This window comes from Mustela nivalis (assembly GCF_964662115.1).
Source record: "Mustela nivalis genome assembly, chromosome: 2".
NCBI lineage: Eukaryota > Metazoa > Chordata > Mammalia > Carnivora > Mustelidae > Mustela > Mustela nivalis.
The window spans coordinates 112283671-112295442 of record NC_139021.1 but is presented as its reverse complement, the minus strand read 5'-3'; the positions used below and the strand labels follow the sequence as shown (position 1 = coordinate 112295442).

The following is an 11772-nucleotide window of genomic DNA, read 5'->3' as shown; positions in this document are numbered from 1 at the left end:
ATGCTCCTTGAGAACAGTGATATGGTTTTATTGGTTTTCAGATTCTCAAGATAGGAGTGTTCTTTATGGCATGTAGGCACATGATGGGATGCCGGTAATTTATCACACTGTTGAGGAATGTCTGCCATGCTTTCTCCTCCAACCAAGTACAAAGGTAGGCACGCCAGAACACATCTTCTGATTGTGAATAGTGAACTCCGTAACAGTTCTTTGACAGCTTTTCCATGTCTTCCCATTGTGATTACTTAAATTTGAATACAAATGTGCTGTTTCAGGGATCCTTATCATTTGCGGATGTGACTGTGGGCTTTACCCAGGAGGAGTGGCAGCATCTGGACCCTGCTCAGAGGACCCTGTACAGGGAGGTGATGCTAGAGAACTATAGCCACCTTGTCTCAGTGGGTAAGGATTGTTTCCCGTGTAGACTCCTAGTATGCACCTTCATTCTTGGTTTGACACCTGTAGAAGCTTTGTTGAGTTTAATGATATTTAAGTTTGAGATTTCAAGTATTAAGCAGAAGGATTGTTGAATCACTGTAAAGAATGAAGTGTTGTAATTGGCCCCTGAAGCTTCGTCTTCTGTCTTCTTCAAGGGCCCTGAAGCCCATGAGCCTCACCGAATTCCCATGTCATTTCCCAATTACAGCGTGTTGCATCCCTAAACCAGAAGTGATCCTGAAGTTGGAGCAAGGAGAGCAGCCATGGATGCTAGAGGAAGAGTCCCCAAGTCAGAGCTACCCAGGTGAGTCAGTATGTATTAAACAGATGGACACTAGGTGACATGGTATGAATTGTTTTTATTCTCAGGTACTTGCTTATATGTTCGTTTTCACATTTAACAAATACTGGGTACCTGCTGTGCCTCACTCAAGTTTTAGGTGCTGAAACACATGATCAAACTGAATTTGTTCCTGACCTCATGGAGCTTACATTCTGATAGGGAAAGAAAAGACATAAACACACATACACATACTATACACATAATATGTCATAATATACATAATAGGTACACACATACACATACTATATACATAGTATGTCAACAAAATAGCAAGGAAGTTATAAATTGAAATAATGAAATGTAATACTTGAGAAAAGGAAGGCATTCAGGAAGGCATTTGGATGATATCAACTTGAATGAAATGATTATAAAATGCACAGGTTTACATGGGAATAAGCATTTGGTTGTATGAGCAGAGGTGATATAGGGAAGACCCCAGGTTGGAGATACTTACTTGGAAATTGTCAACTTATGGTAGTATTTAAAGTTTTTAAAATTAGTATTTGAAGCTAAGGGATCAGGTAACCACCTCTCAGAAGTAAGAATGAACAAATTTGAGAGGTCTGAAAGCTGTTCCCTGGGACACTAATGTTTAGAAGTCATGAAAATGAGAGGACTCAGCGAAGAAGAGAGAAGGAACAGTCTGTAGAGAAGGTGGAAACAGAGAATGTGGTGTCCTGTAGCTGAGTGTAGATGGTTTTCATAGACAAAATGAACTTCTTGAAGAAAAACGTATAAAGTCAGCGTTTTCTGCCTTTGTCTCCAAATCATCCAGAAGCACTAAGGGAAGTGAGCAAGACAAGCTTCATTCTATGACACTAGTGGATATCTGAAATCCCAAATCAGTGCAAGTGTACCTGCAGCAAAGCTGATGGTGGATCAAGGAACGTGTGTGTGTTAGCAGGTGGGTAGAAAACAAAAGCATTTCTGATGCGCACGGGGTCTGGCAGTGCGCTTTTCATGAACAGAGCACATCCACACCTAAGACTTCCATGAACAACGGTGCCATAAACTAGATAGCTGAGCTCCCTTGGAGACAGTTTCATTCTGCAAAGGAGACATACTGAAGTGTAGAAGCACAAACCACACTTTTCAGTAGCCCTGTATCCATGATGGTGCAGGAGAGACTGTACATGAGGGAAAACCACCTCATAGACACTAAATGTGCAGAAATAATCTTACATGCCATCTTAGCGTGTACTCCTCTGACATAGAATTTGATGCAAAAACTTACTTGACAACGGTTGATCGGGATTTGCAGACCTTCTACAAAAGTGAGGGAAGCATGGGGGACGGTAAGGCTGGTTAGGAGGAGGGGAATGCTCAGGGGGGTGATTACCTCATTGACTGTAGATTTGTAAATAGCACATCTGATTGCTCAGACTAGCAGGATATGTTCCGAGTCTCAGTGTGAACCACTGTGTGCCAGAGCAACTGGTCAGAAAGGTGGAAGGGGAAAGGATGTTATCTTTTGTCTTGTTCCTCTCTCTCAGATGAAACTGTTCTGTAGAGCTTTAACTACCTTTCTTTCCTGGATTGCATCAGACAGTTGACCTAGGCAGATGCTGGGGAAGTCGGAGCCTCCATAGGCCCAGTTCGGCCTCTGGGCTTATTTCTATGAAATGAGCCCAACACTTGGTTTTCCTCAATTTGGAACTGCAGCAAGGCCAGCCCCAGTGAGCTGGCTCTGTGATGAGCAAGAGAGCAAGCTGTTGTGGAGGCTACTCCAACGAGGAAGGAAGGCACATCCTGGTTGGTCTGTAAACTGAGACCAACATGTGCTGAAAACTTGTTCATAATGAATTACCCCTCTAGCCTAAGGGATGACTCTGTTCGGTCTCTCAAGTAAACCTTTTGCCCTGTGGTCTTCCTTGTAAAGCTCTCATCCTTTTAGCCCAAGTAATGGAAAAGGAACCAGCACAAATGCATGCAAAACGATTATAAGAAAAAAGGGTTGAAAAGTATTGGGAAGAAAGCTAGTTGGTGATAGAATTGTCATCTGATCAAAGTAGTCATAAAGTAGGTAAATTATGTGACCAAATATTAAATCATGAGTTTCCAAAGGGTGTAGTAATTGAATTAATTATCTCTGTGATACAGATATTTAAGAAGGATATTAATAAGGGAATAGCAAACACATGGCAAGGTGTCAAACTGAGAATGGAGAACAGAAAATATAATTACAGTAAAGAAAGCAAATTGGAAGAACCCCAAGGATGAATACATACTGGCAAAAATCTGTTCAGGGCCCGCCCGGGTGGCTCAGTCATTAAGTGTCTGCCTTTGGCTCAGATCATGATACCATGGTCCTGGGATGATCATCTCTAGCTTCTATTTTAATGCTCTTATTTGGAGCAAGTTCTTAGGTGAACTACCATCTTGCTAATTTTTTAAATTGAAATACTTCTTTTTATGAGGTGACTACAGATTCCAGTGCACTTTTAAGAAACGATATATGCAAGTCCTGGGAACAATTCACCCAGTTTTCACTGATGGTAACATTTTGCAAAACTGTTGTATAAATATCATATCCAGAAAAAATATATATATCATATCCAGGATATTGACATTGATAAAATTTGGGGGCCTAAGAAAGATCTCTCCAGTTTTTCTTCTCTTCATTTGTTTGCATGCATTTAGTACAGTACAACTTTGTCACTTGTGTAGGTTTTGCGTATCTGCCCCATAGTCAAAATACTCTATAGTTCTATAAGGACCTCTACTGTTGGCCCTTTTATAACCACAGCCTCTTCACTCCTGTGTGCTCTGCCACTGTCAGTTCAAATGTTACATAGATTTGTATGTATGTCACTTAGTTTCTTTCCCTCGACATAACACCTTGAATATTCATCTAAGTTATTGTATCAATGGTTCGTTCCTTTTAGTTGCCGATTAGTGTTCCATTTTATTTATTTATTTATTTATTTATTTATTTATTTATTTATTTATTTATTACAGAGTTTATTTTTAAGAGTATTTAAGTTTATTTAAGTTTATTTTTAAGAGTATTAAAACAGGGAGATAATTTTAACCTTATTAGCTAAATGATGTCTTGAGCAAATGTATTAATTCATGTACTTAGAACAAAAGTATTGAAGAAGAAACAAACTCTTCTCTTTTTTAAACAAAATTAGTTGTTAGAGTAACATTTTTTAAATGAGATAAAATTCTTTCAATAAGCATAAGGAAATTTTGATCTAGGTATGCTATATACCTTTTAGGTACTAATGAAAATGAAGTAATGGTAAAAATACTTTGTAAATGTGTGCATCTATGTTTTTTGAAAACTGAAGAAGCAGTCTGACATCTGGCTAGTTTTCGTGGGCTAGTTGTAGGAAATTTATGGAAAATAAGAATCAGCACACCAAAAAGTCTGATGCATTTTCGCATATCTAGTTTCTGTTCACTATGATCAGGATTATAGATAATACTGTAAAATACACTCACGTGCTGGTTATTAAGGCTATTTGGATTCTTTTTAATACTGAAAAGGTCACACAGATTGTGATTACTGTGTAGTGTCCAAGAACTAAGGTTTGCCATCTGTTACTCAAATACAGGAAAAAGTTAAGGTAATCTAGTGATATGAGTGGTTTTGACATTTCTGTTTTTTGGAATCATCTATTAATTATAGTCTTTAAAGACTAATACCAAATTTTAAGTTTTTGCACAAATAAAGCTTAGAGGTTATGCCAGTGTTTATATTTTTCTTATAAAATGTGAAGATATTGTTTGAGAACTAAAGCTTATGTAATGGAAGTCTGGCTTTTAGTCATTTTAGTTTTAGAAGATTATTTGGATATGTAAGTGGGAACACCATGTTTTATCTTGAGATATTAAGTTATATGAGATTTTGATAGTTTTAAGCTGTAATTTTCCTAAAAGTTGCTATATAGAAATTCATTACTATGGAACTTCATCAGGGAACTGATTTAATATGTATTCCTTAAATATTTGCTTTAAATATTTTTCAGGTCCTCTGCTTTCTTGCACAACTCAGTTCTTGTCTTTCTGCTGTGAAGTGATTTTTCCCATTTAAAATTTTGCTTTTTCAAGCTACAATATATAAGTTGTTTCTGTAACACAATTCCTTTTCACACCCTCCCTCCCCCACCTCAAGAACTGGTGTTGCCAGGTTGGATAGATGTCTTTAAAATTGCATATTGGGCTTAATAGGGTCTGATTAGTTTTAATCTACTTTATTTATTGATATTTTTACTGAGAAGTTTGTTATGCCAAATGATTAATATGATCAGGCATACTATTTCAGTGTAGATAGGATCTAACTTTGTGTTTAGGGCCTCTATTTTTTGTGTAAGAATCATCTTGCCAATTTAAAACTCATGTCTGATGAAAGTAGATTGTTTGACAAGCATCACTTTATAGAATTTGTTTGGGTCTGAGTGGTAGGTCATGAAAAGAATGGTGCCCTTTTGGATAAACAGATAATATGTGTGTAAATTCTGTCTCTTATATTAAGGGAGGGAGCATGTATGTAGGTGAGATTTTAATCCAAATTTTCAGTCTTTACCTGTTTTGTTTGCCTAATAGTATTTAAAGGGTGTGAGGTGTTATGAGCTCCTTTCCCTTGTTTTCATTTCTGTCCCTCCCATCTAACTGTTGGTATTTTTGTTTTTCTGTATGTTGACCTTTTTATGTTTTTAAACAGTTTTTTGGTTGACAGAGTTGTCTCCCTTTTTATCTTTCATGTTTCAGCTTAATAATTTTCGAAGTTTTTTTGTATATTCTCCTTTGCATATGAAGATTCCACAACTAATTGATTAGTAATTGTGCTTTTTCCCCCCAATTGTGATAATTGGATTTATACTAAAATGATACTTGCTTTAGGAACAAGCATTTATGGGTAGCTGACTAAAACTAAAAGTACTGCCTTTTCAAACCAAGCAATGTAGACTTGCTCTCATATTTTTTAGTATATTTAAATCTGCATATTACTAAAATTTAAAATATGAATTTTGGCTAGTATTTTAGTATATGTAATTTCAAAGGTTTTTTTGATGATCCACTTATTCAAGTGATTATAAAGTTGATATAATGATAAAAATATCCTCAGTGAGAATATAAATCATGTTTTTCAGTATTAGAACCAAGGCAGTTTTCATAAAATCAGTAATATGATTCTTATTAATGTAGTAATAAATGCCAATATCTGTGCCTTAATATTTTTTATTCTGTGCCTTAATATTTTAAAGTAGACCTGTATTTCTAGTTTATATTAGTATAAACCCTTCCAGGATTAAAATACAGCAGTTAGGCAAAACTATTTTTGCCACTTGGGAAAAAAAAAAAAAAAAGCAAGTCATTTCTAGATGATGTCCTGGCTTAGATATAAAATAAAGAGATTTGGGTCTGTTATATTAAAGCCAAATATAAAATGAAGCAGCCTAGCACACACTTGTTTGGAGCTTTCTTCCATTAAAATGGTTCAAATTAGCAGTGGTTTCATTGAAAGGTAATTTTGATAGAAGTAAATTTAGAAATTTTACAGTTTTAGCTTAATTAGTAGGAAAATGAAAACCCACTTGCTGGCGATACGTTTTGTATTGAGCTTTTTTCCTTCGTATTATGTATGTGTAGTAGTTTCGAACATTAGGAAATTTGTGCACGGCTGCATCTAAAAGATCAATAGAGTTGGAAAAGTTGGAATCTGTTGTGTGTTTTTTTTAAAGTAGTTTACTAGTATTGAGTAAATTTGCACTAAATATTATTAGGCTTTTGTTCTCAAACTATTGATACATCCCTTATCATCTTTTTTGTCTTACCTGTTGGAATGTCTTTCTTTCTGTGGAAGTTAGTGACCTTAAAGAGCAGCCCAAACCTAGTGTTTTAGATAGTTATCTCTGGTAAATTAAATGATAAAAAGCATGGCTTTTATAATGAACTACAGAAGTACCATAAACCTAACACTGAATATAAAGATTAGAGCGTAAAAGATACACTCTTATGTACTTTACAATAATGCTGGATTGATGTCATAATTTTAAGTTTTTTAATTTTTCATATACTTTATTATGATTTTGCTGTAGAAAATTAGGTTAGCATTTGGCTTATAGTTCAGGTATATAATGCTGACAAGTATATCTAATGCATATTGGACTGATGATCTTTCTGAAAGTTGTTCTGTAAGTTACAACCATATTTTATTTGATTTGTCATTGGTAGTCAATCTTGGTTGTTTGTTAGTGGGAGCAGAACCATGGCAGGGAGGGGGCGGGGTTTACGTGTGTGTATTTTAACAGCAGCAGAGTTCTGAAACAGGAAATCTGCCTTATCGTATTCATCCAGAGAGCTAGGAAGGAGGTAATTGTTTCTTACGCTCGTTAAAACCAGTTAGTTGGGCACCTTAAATTTTAGAGATTCACAGATGTAGGTTTGAACAGTTGTAGATACATTATTTCATAACAGCTCTGAAGAAAAATTGATTAAATTTGTTGAGAGGAATAATCCCTTAGCTAATACACACAAAAATTGTACTTTGGGTTTTAGAGCATTGCTAGCATTATCAGTGACTTGATTAGATATTTTTCTGTGGTTCTGGTTTGCTTACATTTAAATAAAGTTCAGAGGGCCTTGATTGTTCCTTTAAAAAGTATTTGTTTAAAACTGTAATCTTCAATTTAAACAATAGAAGAAGTTGATTCTGTGTCAGATATTTGTCACTGGAAATTATCATTCCCTCTTTGTTAATGTGTTTATGCTCATAATTACATTCTTAGGTATTCACAGCTTAATTTTTATCTGTCAGTGGGTATTTGTCATTTTTAAAGCTATATAGGTAGCATTTCATTGGGCTAAATATCAGGCATTGCTTACTGTGCTGTGTTAGGATTATTTCCATTTTTTCCCTTTAAAAACAGCATATTGTGACTATCTTTGCATAGTTTACATTGTTTTCTTAGTGCACATTGTTAGAGTGGGGTTTCTGGAATAAAAGGTAAAACAGTTTCATAGTTCTTTGTTACAGATTGCAGATTTTGTGCCAAATGAACCAATTTATGGTATTGCTACTAAGTAGAAGAATTACTAGCAATTCTTGATGTTACTTTTGAAGAATGTGGTATTTTCCTTCAGAAAGTAAGATCTAAGCCTGGCTCAGTTGGTAGAGCATGGGACCCTTAAACTCCGGTTTGTGAGTTCAAGCCCTGTGCTGGGCATGGAGCCTGCTTAAAACAAACGAAACTACAACAGCAACAAAAAGAACTCCACATAGTGACATCTAAACTTCTTTTCAAAGCAAAAATGTGTATAAACTCTTCAGTCAAGGCAAGTTGGTATAATGTAACAATTTTAGAGGAAGTTGTGAGGTCCTAATTGTTTGGAGGAATAGAAAGCTCCAGTAGAGCTCATAAATTACTTGGCAGTCAGTTTTCCTTTCTGGTTTGCCATTGTGGGCAGCTAATTTAGAAGTGTTAAAAGGAACCTAAAATTTATGTTAAAGTGGATTTAAGTGAATATATTGGAATTCTTTTCTTTTATAATTTGTTTATAAAAACATCATATTGAGTTGCCTTGTAATGAGACATTGAAACTATAATTAAATAACAGGATATTTCTAGTCCATGTAACCTCAAATCATAACAGCTTCTTATTACAATTCTAATAGCCCTTTACAGTTTATAGTTTTAAAGATATTTCCAGATACCGCATTTGATCCTTGAAACAACCAATAAAGAAATTACATCAGGTGTTAGGATCATCATTTTGCAGAAAAAAGAAACAAAAATATTTGAGGCCCAGAGACTTAGTAACTTACCTGCAGTCATAGGCTTTTAAGTTGCAAAGCTGAGAATGGAACTTTGGTCTTCTATTTATTAAATGACACTATGCACAATGAATCATGCAACACTACATCAAAAACTAATGGTTTACTGTATGGTGACTAACATAACATAATAAAAATAAATAAACAAACAAACGACATTATGCATGAAGTATTTTTTTTTAAAGATTTTATTTATTTATTTGTAAGAGAGAGAGATTGAGAGCAAGCACAGGCAGACAGAGTGGAAGGCAGAGTCAGAGGGAGAAGCAGGCTCCCTGCGGAGCAAGGAGCCCGATGTGGGACTCGATCCCAGGATGCTGGGATCATGACCTGAGCCGAAGGCAGCTGCTTAACCAACTGAGCCACCCAGGCGTCCCTGCATGAAGTATTTTAATGCAGGCCTGGCACCTTGGGAATATTTAAACAAATGTTCCTGTGTCCTGTGCTGTTTCTGACCACTATGCTTTATTCTTAAAAATCCCCAATTTTTTTGGAGCAATATTTTTAATATTTTTGTAGTTTTCTGTATTTTTTTGAGAAATATTTTTAATATTTCTGTAGTTTAGGCTTTGGTGCTTACGCACCCTTTTCACTTTATAAAATCAGATTTTAGGCAGCATTAATTTGCTCTGTACAGGAATATTTATACGCTTTATATGTTAGGACAAATTGTTCTCAAATAATGCAATTAGCACTTTATCAACTGGAAAAATCAGCATCTCCTTTTTCTGCTTTCCTACCAATATTAATCTTCAATTTAGAAACCAGATACAAACATTTTACACATTTAATAGAGAAAAAGAATACCTAGTCAGAAATAAAAAATCTTGCATTAAATGAGACTCCCGTATAAGTCTATGAATGGCAGTTGTTTAAAGCATAATTTGATTAGTGAAGTTGCTAATATGGATATAACTGTGACATACATGGAAACTGTTTGTTAATTTTAAACTTGTTAAAATTTGTTGGAAAAAAAATGTAGACCTGATGTAGCTTATGAATCAGTGGCTGAATTTTTTTCCCCTCACCTGATCCTTAAGCATCTGTTGGTTGATAGCCCTGACAGAAAGCAGGGGAAAAGCTCCAGAAATTCCTGGAAAATAGAATTAAATGGTGCAGTCTTGGTATTTACTAACTAGGTTTCGATTCTTCTTGTCTCCTCTTGTTAGTCTGACTTTATTCCTTCATTCCTGCTGCCGATTCAGCTCAACGTCAGTTCCTCTTGTGAGCTAGGCAACTTCAGGTTTGCTCTTACTGCTTTTTGATCACTACCTCTGTAATCTACATGTCACTTTCTATTTGCCATCTGCATTCCATGTATGTTACCGCTTCCATATGTGTATTTTTAAAATAACTTATATGTGATCTGTGGAAGTAATTTTTCTTAAAATAATTGTGGCAGAAAAAACGTGTTACTGGTTTGAATACTAGTACTGTATACTGGTATTTTAGTTTATAACTTGTTTGGGGATAAGTATATCTATATATTATGTTGAGTAGTACTACAACGAAACTTGAGAAGTGCTCTATTTTTAATAATTGTACTTAAAATAAGACTGTATATTCAGGGACACATAAAATAAGGCTTAAGGAGCTATTTTTGGTTATTCTCTATTTGAAAATTCTAGTTAAATTTGTAGTGCAAATGACATTAATTTGGGTACAAGTAAAATTTTGAGACAAGGTCAGTATGAAATCTCAGCTCACATGTTTTTTTCTAAAGGCATTTTGTTAATTTGGTGTAACTTAGAATATCCTTAAAGTCAGGATTGGATGTTAAGAACAACCAGTAAAAATTGAGTTAGCTCATATACTAGCTGCATCATTTTATAGTGTGTCAGTTCTGTTATTGGTGAAATTGACTTCTGTGGACAGGCTTTAGAACTTAATTATCATTTATTATTTTCTTTCTTGCAGTCAGCATTCTATGTTTGAGAGGGGATTGTTGCAGCACTTGAATCAAGACTCTCCAACATGATATATATGATTATCAAAACTCATCAATGAATCACTTAAGATCTTGTATTTTATCGTATGTAAATTATACCTGAATTAAAACAAAACAAACTGAGCATGTTTGCTTAGAGGTGGGGTGAAAGGTCATGTACTGAACGTCGTATGTCTGTGTCTGCAGATCTGCCATAGCAATGGTAGCTGTCCCTCTGAGGGCCGACAGAAATTCCTTCTACCTCTCTGCTTACTTCATGTAGCCACTGATAACAAGGGGAAAGCAGTCTTTTGTTTTGTTCCCTTTGGGAAATTTGGGAATATTTTACATTTGTTCTGAAGTTAAATACTTAAAAGGCAAATTGCTATAGTCAAGATTTCAAAGAGTTAAGGTTTCTATTAGACTTTGATGCTCTTTAGAAGGATTAGGTTATTCAGTAAAGAGTATCATTGGAAAAAAAAAATACCCAAATCGTTACAGTAAGCTCTAATGGTATAGGTCTATCTCATTTGTTTAATTGATAGACAGCTATCACTATGTTCTAGTTGTTTTCCATAGGTTAATGCATTTAATCCTTATCACAACCCTATGTGATAAGTACTTTTTTTTTAATGAAGGTAACACTTTCTTTTCTGTTTAATTTTTAATTCAAACTTTTATTTAAATTCCAGTTAGTTAGTATACAGTTAACTACATGCAGTTAATTTCTACACCTGGTTAATTTCTATACCTAAAATTAATATTATACTGTATGTTAACTAACTGGAATTTAAATAAAAGCTTGAATAAAAATTAAGCAGAGAAGAAAAGAAAATGTTATCTCCTACCAGTCCCATTTTACACAGGGAACTGAAGATGGGTAACTTGCAAAAGATGACTTAGTAAGTGAAGCTAGAGTTCAAATCCAGGCAGCTTGGCTCTTGGAGCATATGTTCTTTTTTTTTTTTTAAAGATTTTATTTATTTATTTGACAGAGATCACAAGTAGGCATAGAGGCAGGCAGAGAGAGAGAGAGGAGGAAGCAGGCTCCCTGCTGAGCAGAGTGCCCACGCGGGACTCTATCCCAGGATTCTGAGATCATGACCTGAGCCGAAGGCAGTGGCTTAACCCACTGAGCCACCCAGGTGCCCGGAGCATATGTTCTTGACCATGTTGCCACATTGCCTGCGAGTAGATCACTAGATGGCAAAAATATTTGGCTTCCTGCAGTGATCTAGTTAGTATAATTCTTTATGCGCAGCATTTATAAGTAATAAGATG

The 11772-nt window shown here is 35.2% G+C and overlaps 1 pseudogene across 1 annotated transcript in view; it reads left to right on the top strand.

The window, feature by feature from the left end:
* The window catches only part of LOC309859846 (phosphatidylinositol 3,4,5-trisphosphate 3-phosphatase and dual-specificity protein phosphatase PTEN-like), a 107917-nt pseudogene that overhangs the window by 22497 nt on the left and 73648 nt on the right, over positions 1-11772 (top strand). Inside the window, exons 2-3 of the transcript XR_014316667.1 lie at positions 276-402; positions 594-742. The product of XR_014316667.1 is annotated as a phosphatidylinositol 3,4,5-trisphosphate 3-phosphatase and dual-specificity protein phosphatase PTEN-like (transcript). The remainder of the gene's footprint in view (positions 1-275; positions 403-593; positions 743-11772) is intronic.